We start from the raw sequence: 14014 nt of genomic DNA on the forward strand, positions 1-14014 counted from the left end.
GTTACAACTCAGCATGCAAAGTCACCGAACAGTCGACTGTTAATTCTATAGTAAGGAGAATGTAAAACAAACAAACAAAAAACCCACCAACAGTTTTTTTTTCCTGTAATTGACAAAGATTGCATATGCTAAATGTATGTGTCCTAAATATATTCTAAATAAATTGACATTAGTGTTTTTAATTAATTTCTCCAACATTTGTTGAAATGCATTTGTAATTTATATTCAAAGACATTTCAGTGTACTTAAATACAAGCATTAAATTAGCATCACTGTTCACCATAGCTGTTTTTCCATTTTTTGTGGCTTTTGTCCCTTGCCTCAGTATGGCTTTAAATCATTTGTCTTGGTTCTACTTTACTTACCATGGCTGATTCAGTTCTCTCAGTAGGCAAGTCATTCTTCAATAAATACTTTGGTCTAGTATCTGTTTAAAAAGTAACAGAAAATGTCTTATTAGCGTTGTATAGATACTTAGAACATTACTACGTAGATCTCTCTCTCTCTCAGACACACACACACACACACACACACACAGTTCATCCAAGTGGTGGCTGTGGTCAGAACTTACCCTTAAAGAAGTCATCCTCTGAGGTAGTGTTCCTTCTCTTAACACCCTTCCGACAACAGCAAGTGAACAATAGCACAAGCTGCGTGAATATTCTGGCAGGGATCTGGGCTCGTGTCTTTTCGTTCTTCTTTTTTCTATATTTACCAAATATCCCGTGCTTTTCCTTTTCATACTTGTCAGAAAGAACAGGTTCCTTGCGTCTTGGATCGCAATCGTAACTACCAGACTGACCCATAATAAATTTAGTTTTGAAAATCCAAGTGTAACCGTTATCTGTGATCTGTAGACCAAAAATGGTTCACAGAAATTGTTCATTTGAAAAATCTGTTCTTTGACTACATCATAATCGCTTAATTGATGCGGCTGCATTATGACTTCACACGTCACGTCTGCAATAGTTTTCAATTTACACCAACCTTAAAGAGAAAATGATTAGCAAATGTAGTTGCTAGTGATTGTCTAGTGATTGCAAGCAACGACTATTCGTGCTCTGCATTCTTGCGTATTTATTTATGCTAGGTATTTTTTGCATTATGCTTACTACAGAATTAACAGTCAACTGTTCAGTGACTTTGCATGCAGAGTTGTAACACTGCTTATTACTAGAAATGTGGCTAGAATCAAAATCAACACTAGTGTCGTTCCTAAATCCCCAATCAGCTAGTCGTAAAGTTAACATTCAAATAGAAAATAAAGATGCAGACTTCAGAATTAGTTAAAGAGAATAGCTGAGAGAATAGAATAAATTACCCGTTACTACCCCTGTCTTTTATCATCCCTCCATCCCTCCATCCCATGCCATCTTCCTCTATTATTTGCTTTTCTATTTTTTTCTGGTATCTCCTTATCTCTTTTTAAAAAAAACATTGGCCAAAAGACTAACTAAAACAATAAAAGGAGAATGTTACTTATTTCACCCTGACTGTCCACTTATATATCTGTTTTGAGTATGATTTTCCTTGTTCAAGTGAAAACAGTAACAAATGTAGCATGTCACCCATAAAGGACATATCTCTCACTGAATAAAAACTTGTATGCTTCAACAGTGTACAGTGGGAGAAATGGCGATCACCTTTAAAATGATTTCTTATTGTAGGCCTATTATAAACAACATGGAGGAAATTAAAATAAAAATACTTGAGTTAGACAGTGGACACAGGTTGCTAATAAATCAAGTAAATGAAACTGGATGGACTGCTTAATTATGTAACAACACAACATTTATGGCGACGAAGATGTTTCACACATATACACTCTTACGTGATGCTAACCTCAATATCCATATTTCACATTGATACTGTAACACTATAGATGAACCTAAACCTCACATTCTCGTCACGTTGATAAGCTTTTTGAAAGTTTGATCATGATCAAAGATCATGATCTTTGTTTTCTAAGTGTGTTTCCAAATAGCCTTTGACTGCTTTATGCCTAATTGCAGCATTTAGCACCTCATTTCATCTCTAATTTTTGACATGTACTCTTGACATAAGTCTTGCATAAATGGAAAGTCCATCAGCCCCCGTTTAAAAATGGTGAGCTTTTACTGTCATGTTAATAACATCACGCACACGCACACATAATGCTTCGACTGTCCTACACTTTAAATATCTTTTGCACATTATGGAGGGTGAGCATAGTTACCAGTTCCCTTCATGCAAAAGGGTTGTCTTAGGTTACTGTAAAGTCTAATGCACATTTGGAATTATTAAAAGTAGTTTAAAATCAATACGAAATTTTACTGGGAGCCAAAGTAAAGTAGCTAAGATATGATTGATGTGATCAAATTTTCTAGCTCTATTAAGAACTATGGCTGCTGCATTTTGAACTCGCTAGGCACTTTAGGCACTTAATAGCACAGCTAGATAGTAAGGGATTACAGTAGTCCAATATTGAAGTAATAAATGCATGGACTACCTTTTCTGCATTATGTGTGGAGAGCATGTTCCTAATCTTTGAAATGTTTCTAAGGTGGAGAAAGGGGGTCCAAGAAACATTATTTATTTACGTGAGCTTCGAATGAGAGACTGGGATCCATAACTCCAAGATCTTTAACTGTTAGAGAAGATGTGATTGGGAGACCATTGAGGTTCATTGAGTAATTAGAGAGTGGAGACCTAGCTGACTCTGGGCCTAATAGAAACACCTCTGAATGTCTCTGAATGTTAGAAATTAATTAAAAATACTAATGTCAATGTATTTACAACGCATGCATTTAGGACGTAATTTTTTCAATCACAACAAAATATGTTGTTGTATTTTTTGCATTATGCTTACTACAGAATTAACAGTCAACTGTTCAGTGACTTTGCATGTAGAGTTGTAACACTGCTTATTACTAGAAATGTGGCTAGAATCAAAATCAACGCTAGTGTCGTTCCTAAATCCCCAATCAGCTAGTCGTAAACTTAACATTCAAATAGAAAATAAAGATGCAGACTTCAGAATTAGTTAAAGAGAATAGCTGAGAGAATAGAATAAATTATCCGTTACTACCCCTCTCTTTTATCATCCCTCCATCCCTCCATCCCATGCCATCTTCCTCTATTATTTGCTTTTCTATTTTTTTCTGGTATCTCCTTATCTCTTTTTAAAAAAACATTGGCCAAAAGACTAACTAAAACAATAAAAGGAGAATGTTACTTATTTCACCCTGACTGTCCACTTATATATCTGTTTTGAGTATGATTTTCCTTGTTCAAGTGAAAACAGTAACAAATGTAGCATGTCACAAATATATACATGACTATGTATGAAAAATGAAAGACATCAACATGAAACACTGGAGCTGATTTCAGTTAAGCACCTAGTTATGGAAACTTTAAAGACTAACATTGTCATAAAAATGTTGTGAATGTTAATGTTTAGAAGATTACAAGTGGCTAAGACATACCTTGTTATAGGCTGTGCTTACTGATGTACACCAGGTGGACATAGTGTCAAAGCAGAGGGTCTGATGGAGCAGGTGGAACATCAACATTTAAAACAAAAATTAACTGCTTGTATTTAGTGAACTAAATAAAGCATAAGCATCCTATGCATGGCATACAGATCCATATAAGCTTTGATAAAATCCATCCTCATGTAAAAGATATATTGTCCCAATCATAGTAAGTGAAAACTATGACATAAAAAACTTTGCTTACCTAATATAAGCAGGCAATTACCTTTTAATTTGACCTACCCCAGTAAATCACCGTACCTAAGTTGATGAATAACAGGAATAATCACAAACGTCTAATGAAGCAAAGTAATATATAATTACAATTATAAAGGACTAATTTGGTTCGTCTCCCCCAAAGCCATTAGAATGTTCTTTATATAACAGGTGAAAACGACCTACACCAATGTGATATACAAACCAATCCTGCTTTTATTACACAGAAGAGCTGAGCAATTATGGGGAGGCACCCTAAAAAGTTGAGGGTGGAATTACCTGTCAATAAACAAAGTACAGAATAGAAAAGCAAAACTATTCTGTTGCATCGTCTTTGAAATGACTCTGCAAGGAAAATATTGATATGAATAAATGCTTGCATTCCTTTCTGATACAAGTCAAAAAATATCTTTAAAGTGGCTCAAACATAAGAACTATGTGCATTCCTTCACAAACATATACAAACCAATGAAAAAATCTCCCCTAATATGTGTATATACACAAGTGTCTGTGGGAGCCCCAAAGCTATATTATGCATTCAAATAACAAAATATATATCACAGTCCCTACAAAAAATGAAAGTAAAAAAGCAAACAAACAACAAAAAGGGGAAAATCATAAATGAAAATATCCCAAAAATAATTTACTAATGTCATGTTTGTAAGCAGCCGTGCTTTCCTGCTTCCTAAAATGGTGACATATATTAGGTACTCAGGCCACTGGAAACAAAAATATACACAGCAGTTCTTCCACACATTTAGAGGAACCTGATTTTTTTGTTAGATAAATATGTGTCGGTTATGACCGTTAAAAAGACCTGAACAAAAAAAATGTTTGGATTTTTATTCGCTGTCACCTTTCATCACGGGCAACATAAAAATTCTCACTACTGCAATATCGCTAACATGTTACTGGCATGCGAATAAGACACCTGAGCACAGAGAGGAACCCAGTGTTATGATTACAGTTGACATTGGAACTAGCTAGATAGCTCATATTAAGACACTTCTTTGGAGAACACGTGCTAAAGTGTTTTCCCCACAATCTATATGCATAATTTATTTGCCAACTGTGACCAGAGAGAGAACATAGCTAGCTACCTTACTCACAGCCTAGGACATGCATGGATTTTGATGAGGACTGCATATGCCTGGGATCAATTCAAACACGTCATGACGACGATATAAAACCTGATGAAACAAGCTTGACAAGCAGCAGTTCCGTTTTTCCGTGAAAGTATCAGGCACAGATGAAGACGTTTCTATGGTTATCTCGGTTTTATAAATATTAGCCTATAGAGTTGGGCTTAGTACGTGAATAAAAGATGGAATTAAACATGCATAAATTACAGTGTCCTGGAAAACCCATCGTGCTGCAAATACACAAAGCATATTCATCAAAGTGGTAACACACTTTAGAAATGCGGTGCAAATTTAGAAAACGCATACAACTTCAGGAACAAATCCTGTCACAACACAACGGAAGTGCTGTTTCCGGAGGACACGGAAAGGGGTGGACTTCTATGAGATTAACGCGAAGTCTATTGGAAGAAGTGACAACTGAGTAAAAAGGGTTGGTTTTTTTTCCCAGTTACCACGGTGTTATCAAGGGTAGGTATGTGATACAGAATGGAAGACTGACCTATTCATGCTCTGCATTCTTGCATATTTATTTATACATAAGGCAGCCTTAAAAACATGGGATGGAAATCCCATTTAACACAATATGCACTGTTTTACAGTCAGAGTGAAATAAGTAACATTCTCCTTTTAATATATATATTTTAAATGTTAAAATTCTTAACTATGTCAGTTAAGCTGCCAAAAATGCCCCTTTTGAAATTTGTATTTCTAATGTCACAAGAACACTTTATTTACCTATCTCTGCCTATTCAGCCTATAGAGGTTTAGCACATCCACTTAAATTGCCTTTCTCAGGCATTTCAGCTCTGAGTACCTTTTGAATGAAGCACAATACAGGGCAGCCAATCATAAAGGAGCTCATTTATCTTACATCCGTCTTAAAGGTGCAGTAGCAACAGGTGTCTGTTGAATTCCGAGCGATATATAAGTTGGAAATTGGTTGTGTAAAAATGAATTGTGATTGTTACGCCACACAGATGTAAGTGGACATCAAGGGAAAAAATAGTGTGGGTGCCAAGTATGGTGATTGTATCTTAAAAGCTGTAGGAAATGTTACATTCAGAATGTTTCTGAGACAAAAAAAATAACATATAATTACTATCCATGGTATAATTGACTGTGTTGCAGACAACATAGGTAGGGATTAGACTGAAACATGTCAGAGTATTTTTAATGCTGTTTATTGCTGTTGTCAGAGGTTATGCAGCCATATCCTCCCTAGCAAGTATGACTTCTTCTTCTAACAGTTTGGCCACCTGCAGACACAAGTACCGTGTTGAGCAATATTTAATTACATCTACTTGAAATGCATATTTAATTGCATTGTTAGTATTTATGGAAAACAAGTGTTAGGATTGCTCTGCTCCATTGCAGACTTTCTCACTCTAGCAAATGTGGATTCCACCTCCTCAATCAGTTGGTCCATATCATTTTCACAGGAAACATGTTGCATCTTTCTGTAAGAATCCAGTTTCACCTCCAACTATGAGTAGAAACAGTGTTAAGCAATATTTAATTACATCTACTTGAAATGTATAGTTCATAGCATTGTGAGAATTTATGGAAAACAAGCGTTAGGATTGCTCTGCTCCACTGCAGACTTTCTCACTTTAGCAAACATGGCTTCCAGGTCCTCAATACATTCATCCCAGTCATTATCATCGTAAATCTGATTCAAAGGAGTCTTTTCAGGAAACATCATCTTGAAATTCATATCTGAAGGTTCTATCTTTTTGAAAGACTTCAGTTCCACCTGTAGATATAAGTAGAAATATTGTTGAACAGTATTTAAATACATTTAATTGAAATATGACTTTAATTACATTTTGATGCATTTGGAATTTATAGTTTGTATTGGACTGGAAAGGAAACAAATACAATTTTTATCGCATAGCCGTTATCACATAGCCTGCAGGCCTAATGATGTAAAAATGTGCCCCCAAACATCAAATGTTCAACAGAAATAACAGGACCTGACACACTAAGGTACCGTAGACCCATTCAAATTGTGCTATTGGAATAATAAATTCCAATGCATTCAGTCATTTTAGCTAGTGTTGATTTTGATTCTAGCCACAATTATACTAATAATCAGTGTTACAACTCAGCATGCAAAGTCACCGAACAGTCGACTGTTAATTCTATAGTAAGGAGAATGTAAAACAAACAAACAAAAAGCCCACCAACAGAATTTTTTTCCTGTAATTGACAAAGATTGCATATGCTAAATGTATGTGTCCTAAATATATTCTAAATAAATTGACATTAGTGTTTTTAATTAATTTCTCCATTTGTTGAAATGCATTTGTAATTTATATTCAAAGACATTTCAGTGTACTTAAATACAAGCATTAAATTAGCATCACTGTTCACCATAGCTGTTTTTCCATTTTTTGTGGCTTTTGTCCCTTGCCTCAGTATGGCTTTAAATCATTTGTCTTGGTTCTACTTTACTTACCATGGCTGATTCAGTTCTCTCAGTAGGCAAGTCATTCTTCAATAAATACTTTGGTCTAGTATCTGTTTAAAAAGTAACAGAAAATGTCTTATTAGCGTTGTATAGATACTTAGAACATTACTACGTAGATCTCTCTCTCTCTCAGACACACACACACACACACACACACACACACACACACACACACACACACACACACACACACACACAGTTCATCCAAGTGGTGGCTGTGGTCAGAACTTACCCTTAAAGAAGTCATCCTCTGAGGTAGTGTTCCTTCTCTTAACACCCTTCCGACAACAGCAAGTGAACAATAGCACAAGCTGCGTGAATATTCTGGCAGGGATCTGGGCTCGTGTCTTTTCGTTCTTCTTTTTTCTATATTTACCAAATATCCCGTGCTTTTCCTTTTCATACTTGTCAGAAAGAACAGGTTCCTTGCGTCTTGGATCGCAATCGTAACTACCAGACTGACCCATAATAAATTTAGTTTTGAAAATCCAAGTGTAACCGTTATCTGTGATCTGTAGACCAAAAATGGTTCACAGAAATTGTTCATTTGAAAAATCTGTTCTTTGACTACATCATAATCGCTTAATTGATGCGGCTGCATTATGACTTCACACGTCACGTCTGCAATAGTTTTCAATTTACACCAACCTTAAAGAGAATGATTAGCAAATGTAGTTGCTAGTGATTGTCTAGTGATTGCAAGCAACGACTATTCGTGCTCTGCATTCTTGCATATTTATTTATGCTAGGTATTTTTTGCATTATGCTTACTACAGAATTAACAGTCAACTGTTCAGTGACTTTGCATGCAGAGTTGTAACACTGCTTATTACTAGAAATGTGGCTAGAATCAAAATCAACACTAGTGTCGTTCCTAAATCCCCAATCAGCTAGTCGTAAAGTTAACATTCAAATAGAAAATAAAGATGCAGACTTCAGAATTAGTTAAAGAGAATAGCTGAGAGAATAGAATAAATTACCCGTTACTACCCCTGTCTTTTATCATCCCTCCATCCCTCCATCCCATGCCATCTTCCTCTATTATTTGCTTTTCTATTTTTTTCTGGTATCTCCTTATCTCTTTTTAAAAAAAACATTGGCCAAAAGACTAACTAAAACAATAAAAGGAGAATGTTACTTATTTCACCCTGACTGTCCACTTATATATCTGTTTTGAGTATGATTTTCCTTGTTCAAGTGAAAACAGTAACAAATGTAGCATGTCACCCATAAAGGACATATCTCTCACTGAATAAAAACTTGTATGCTTCAACAGTGTACAGTGGGAGAAATGGCGATCACCTTTAAAATGATTTCTTATTGTAGGCCTATTATAAACAACATGGAGGAAATTAAAATAAAAATACTTGAGTTAGACAGTGGACACAGGTTGCTAATAAATCAAGTAAATGAAACTGGATGGACTGCTTAATTATGTAACAACACAACATTTATGGCGACGAAGATGTTTCACACATATACACTCTTACGTGATGCTAACCTCAATATCCATATTTCACATTGATACTGTAACACTATAGATGAACCTAAACCTCACATTCTCGTCACGTTGATAAGCTTTTTGAAAGTTTGATCATGATCAAAGATCATGATCTTTGTTTTCTAAGTGTGTTTCCAAATAGCCTTTGACTGCTTTATGCCTAATTGCAGCATTTAGCACCTCATTTCATCTCTAATTTTTGACATGTACTCTTGACATAAGTCTTGCATAAATGTAAAGTCCATCAGCCCCCGTTTAAAAATGGTGAGCTTTTACTGTCATGTTAATAACATCACGCACACGCACACATAATGCTTCGACTGTCCTACACTTTAAATATCTTTTGCACATTATGGAGGGTGAGCATAGTTACCAGTTCCCTTCATGCAAAAGGGTTGTCTTAGGTTACTGTAAAGTCTAATGCACATTTGGAATTATTAAAAGTAGTTTAAAATCAATACGAAATTTTACTGGGAGCCAAAGTAAAGTAGCTAAGATATGATTGATGTGATCAAATTTTCTAGCTCTATTAAGAACTATGGCTGCTGCATTTTGAACTCGCTAGGCACTTTAGGCACTTAATAGCACAGCTAGATAGTAAGGGATTACAGTAGTCCAATATTGAAGTAATAAATGCATGGACTACCTTTTCTGCATTATGTGTGGAGAGCATGTTCCTAATCTTTGAAATGTTTCTAAGGTGGAGAAAGGGGGTCCTAGAAACATTATTTATTTACGTGAGCTTGGAACGAGAGACTGAGATCCATAACTCCAAGATCTTTAACTGTTAGAGAAGATGTGATTGGGAGACCATTGAGGTTCATTGAGTAATTAGAGAGTGGAGACCTAGCTGACTCTGGGCCTAATAGAAACACCTCTGAATGTCTCTGAATGTTAGAAATTAATTAAAAATACTAATGTCAATGTATTTACAACGCATGCATTTAGGACGTAATTTTTTCAATCACAACAAAATATGTTGTTGTATTTTTTGCATTATGCTTACTACAGAATTAACAGTCAACTGTTCAGTGACTTTGCATGTAGAGTTGTAACACTGCTTATTACTAGAAATGTGGCTAGAATCAAAATCAACGCTAGTGTCGTTCCTAAATCCCCAATCAGCTAGTCGTAAAGTTAACATTCAAATAGAAAATAAAGATGCAGACTTCAGAATTAGTTAAAGAGAATAGCTGAGAGAATAGAATAAATTATCCGTTACTACCCCTGTCTTTTATCATCCCTCCATCCCTCCATCCCATGCCATCTTCCTCTATTATTTGCTTTTCTATTTTTTTCTGGTATCTCCTTATCTCTTTTAAAAAAAAACATTGGCCAAAAGACTAACTAAAACAATAAAAGGAGAATGTTACTTATTTCACCCTGACTGTCCACTTATATATCTGTTTTGAGTATGATTTTCCTTGTTCAAGTGAAAACAGTAACAAATGTAGCATGTCACAAATATATACATGACTATGTATGAAAAATGAAAGACATCAACATGAAACACTGGAGCTGATTTCAGTTAAGCACCTAGTTATGGAAACTATAAAGACTAACATTGTCATAAAAATGTTGTGAATGTTAATGCTTAGAAGATTACAAGTGGCTAAGACATACCTTGTTATAGGCTGTGCTTACTGATGTACACCAGGTGGACATAGTGTCAAAGCAGAGGGTCTGATGGAGCAGGTGGAACATCAACATTTAAAACAAAAATTAACTGCTTGTATTTAGTGAACTAAATAAAGCATAAGCATCCTATGCATGGCATACAGATCCATATAAGCTTTGATAAAATCCATCCTCATGTAAAAGATATATTGTCCCAATCATAGTAAGTGAAAACTATGACATAAAAAACTTTGCTTACCTAATATAAGCAGGCAATTATCTTTTAATTTGACCTACCCCAGTAAATCACGGTACCTAAGTTGATGAATAACAGGAATAATCACAAACGTCTAATGAAGCAAAGTAATATATAATTACAATTATAAAGGACTAATTTGGTTCGTCTCCCCCAAAGCCATTAGAATGTTCTTTATATAACAGGTGAAAACGACCTACACCAATGTGATATACAAACCAATCCTGCTTTTATTACACAGAAGAGCTGAGCAATTATGGGGAGGCACCCTAAAAAGTTGAGGGTGGAATTACCTGTCAATAAACAAAGTACAGAATAGAAAAGCAAAACTATTCTGTTGCATCGTCTTTGAAATGACTCTGCAAGGAAAATATTGATATGAATAAATGCTTGCATTCCTTTCTGATACAAGTCAAAAAATATCTTTAAAGTGGCTCAAACATAAGAACTATGTGCATTCCTTCACAAACATATACAAACCAATGAAAAAATCTCCCCTAATATGTGTATATACACAAGTGTCTGTGGGAGCCCCAAAGCTATATTATGCATTCAAATAACAAAATATATATCACAGTCCCTACAAAAAATGAAAGTAAAAAAGCAAACAAACAACAAAAAGGGGAAAATCATAAATGAAAATATCCCAAAAATAATTTACTAATGTCATGTTTGTAAGCAGCCGTGCTTTCCTGCTTCCTAAAATGGTGACATATATTAGGTACTCAGGCCACTGGAAACAAAAATATACACAGCAGTTCTTCCACACATTTAGAGGAACCTGATTTTTTTGTTAGATAAATATGTGTCGGTTATGACCGTTAAAAAGACCTGAACAAAAAAAATGTTTGGATTTTTATTCGCTGTCACCTTTCATCACGGGCAACATAAAAATTCTCACTACTGCAATATCGCTAACATGTTACTGGCATGCGAATAAGACACCTGAGCACAGAGAGGAACCCAGTGTTATGATTACAGTTGACATTGGAACTAGCTAGATAGCTCATATTAAGACACTTCTTTGGAGAACACGTGCTAAAGTGTTTTCCCCACAATCTATATGCATAATTTATTTGCCAACTGTGACCAGAGAGAGAACATAGCTAGCTACCTTACTCACAGCCTAGGACATGCATGGATTTTGATGAGGACTGCATATGCCTGGGATCAATTCAAACACGTCATGACGACGATATAAAACCTGATGAAACAAGCTTGACAAGCAGCAGTTCCGTTTTTCCGTGAAAGTATCAGGCACAGATGAAGACGTTTCTATGGTTATCTCGGTTTTATAAATATTAGCCTATAGAGTTGGGCTTAGTACGTGAATAAAAGATGGAATTAAACATGCATAAATTACAGTGTCCTGGAAAACCCATCGTGCTGCAAATACACAAAGCATATTCATCAAAGTGGTAACACACTTTAGAAATGCGGTGCAAATTTAGAAAACGCATACAACTTCAGGAACAAATCCTGTCACAACACAACGGAAGTGCTGTTTCCGGAGGACACGGAAAGGGGTGGACTTCTATGAGATTAACGCGAAGTCTATTGGAAGAAGTGACAACTGAGTAAAAAGGGTTGGTTTTTTTTCCCAGTTACCACGGTGTTATCAAGGGTAGGTATGTGATACAGAATGGAAGACTGACCTATTCATGCTCTGCATTCTTGCATATTTATTTATACATAAGGCAGCCTTAAAAACATGGGATGGAAATCCCATTTAACACAATATGCACTGTTTTACAGTCAGAGTGAAATAAGTAACATTCTCCTTTTAATATATATATTTTAAATGTTAAAATTCTTAACTATGTCAGTTAAGCTGCCAAAAATGCCCCTTTTGAAATTTGTATTTCTAATGTCACAAGAACACTTTATTTACCTATCTCTGCCTATTCAGCCTATAGAGGTTTAGCACATCCACTTAAATTGCCTTTCTCAGGCATTTCAGCTCTGAGTACCTTTTGAATGAAGCACAATACAGGGCAGCCAATCATAAAGGAGCTCATTTATCTTACATCCGTCTTAAAGGTGCAGTAGCAACAGGTGTCTGTTGAATTCCGAGCGATATATAAGTTGGAAATTGGTTGTGTAAAAATGAATTGTGATTGTTACGCCACACAGATGTAAGTGGACATCAAGGGAAAAAATAGTGTGGGTGCCAAGTATGGTGATTGTATCTTAAAAGCTGTAGGAAATGTTACATTCAGAATGTTTCTGAGACAAAAAAAATAACATATAATTACTATCCATGGTATAATTGACTGTGTTGCAGACAACATAGGTAGGGATTAGACTGAAACATGTCAGAGTATTTTTAATGCTGTTTATTGCTGTTGTCAGAGGTTATGCAGCCATATCCTCCCTAGCAAGTATGACTTCTTCTTCTAACAGTTTGGCCACCTGCAGACACAAGTACCGTGTTGAGCAATATTTAATTACATCTACTTGAAATGCATATTTAATTGCATTGTTAGTATTTATGGAAAACAAGTGTTAGGATTGCTCTGCTCCATTGCACTTTCTCACTCTAGCAAATGTGGATTCCACCTCCTCAATCAGTTGGTCCATATCATTTTCACAGGAAACATGTTGCATCTTTCTGTAAGAATCCAGTTTCACCTCCAACTATGAGTAGAAACAGTGTTAAGCAATATTTAATTACATCTACTTGAAATGTATAGTTCATAGCATTGTGAGAATTTATGGAAAACAAGCGTTAGGATTGCTCTGCTCCACTGCAGACTTTCTCACTTTAGCAAACATGGCTTCCAGGTCCTCAATACATTCATCCCAGTCATTATCATCGTAAATCTGATTCAAAGGAGTCTTTTCAGGAAACATCATCTTGAAATTCATATCTGAAGGTTCTATCTTTTTGAAAGACTTCAGTTCCACCTGTAGATATAAGTAGAAATATTGTTGAACAGTATTTAAATACATTTAATTGAAATATGACTTTAATTACATTTTGATGCATTTGGAATTTATAGTTTGTATTGGACTGGAAAGGAAACAAATACAATTTTTATCGCATAGCCGTTATCACATAGCCTGCAGGCCTAATGATGTAAAAATGTGCCCCCAAACATCAAATGTTCAACAGAAATAACAGGACCTGACACACTAAGGTACCGTAGACCCATTCAAATTGTGCTATTGGAATAATAAATTCCAATGCATTCAGTCATTTTAGCTAGTGTTGATTTTGATTCTAGCCACAATTATACTAATAATCAGTGTTACAACTCAGCATGCAAAGTCACCGAACAGTCGACTGTTAATTCTATA

The sequence above is a fragment of the Electrophorus electricus genome, chromosome 10, assembly GCF_041902795.1.
Source record: "Electrophorus electricus isolate QZ-2024a chromosome 10, ASM4190279v1, whole genome shotgun sequence".
In the NCBI taxonomy this organism is placed as follows: Eukaryota; Metazoa; Chordata; class Actinopteri; order Gymnotiformes; family Gymnotidae; genus Electrophorus; species Electrophorus electricus.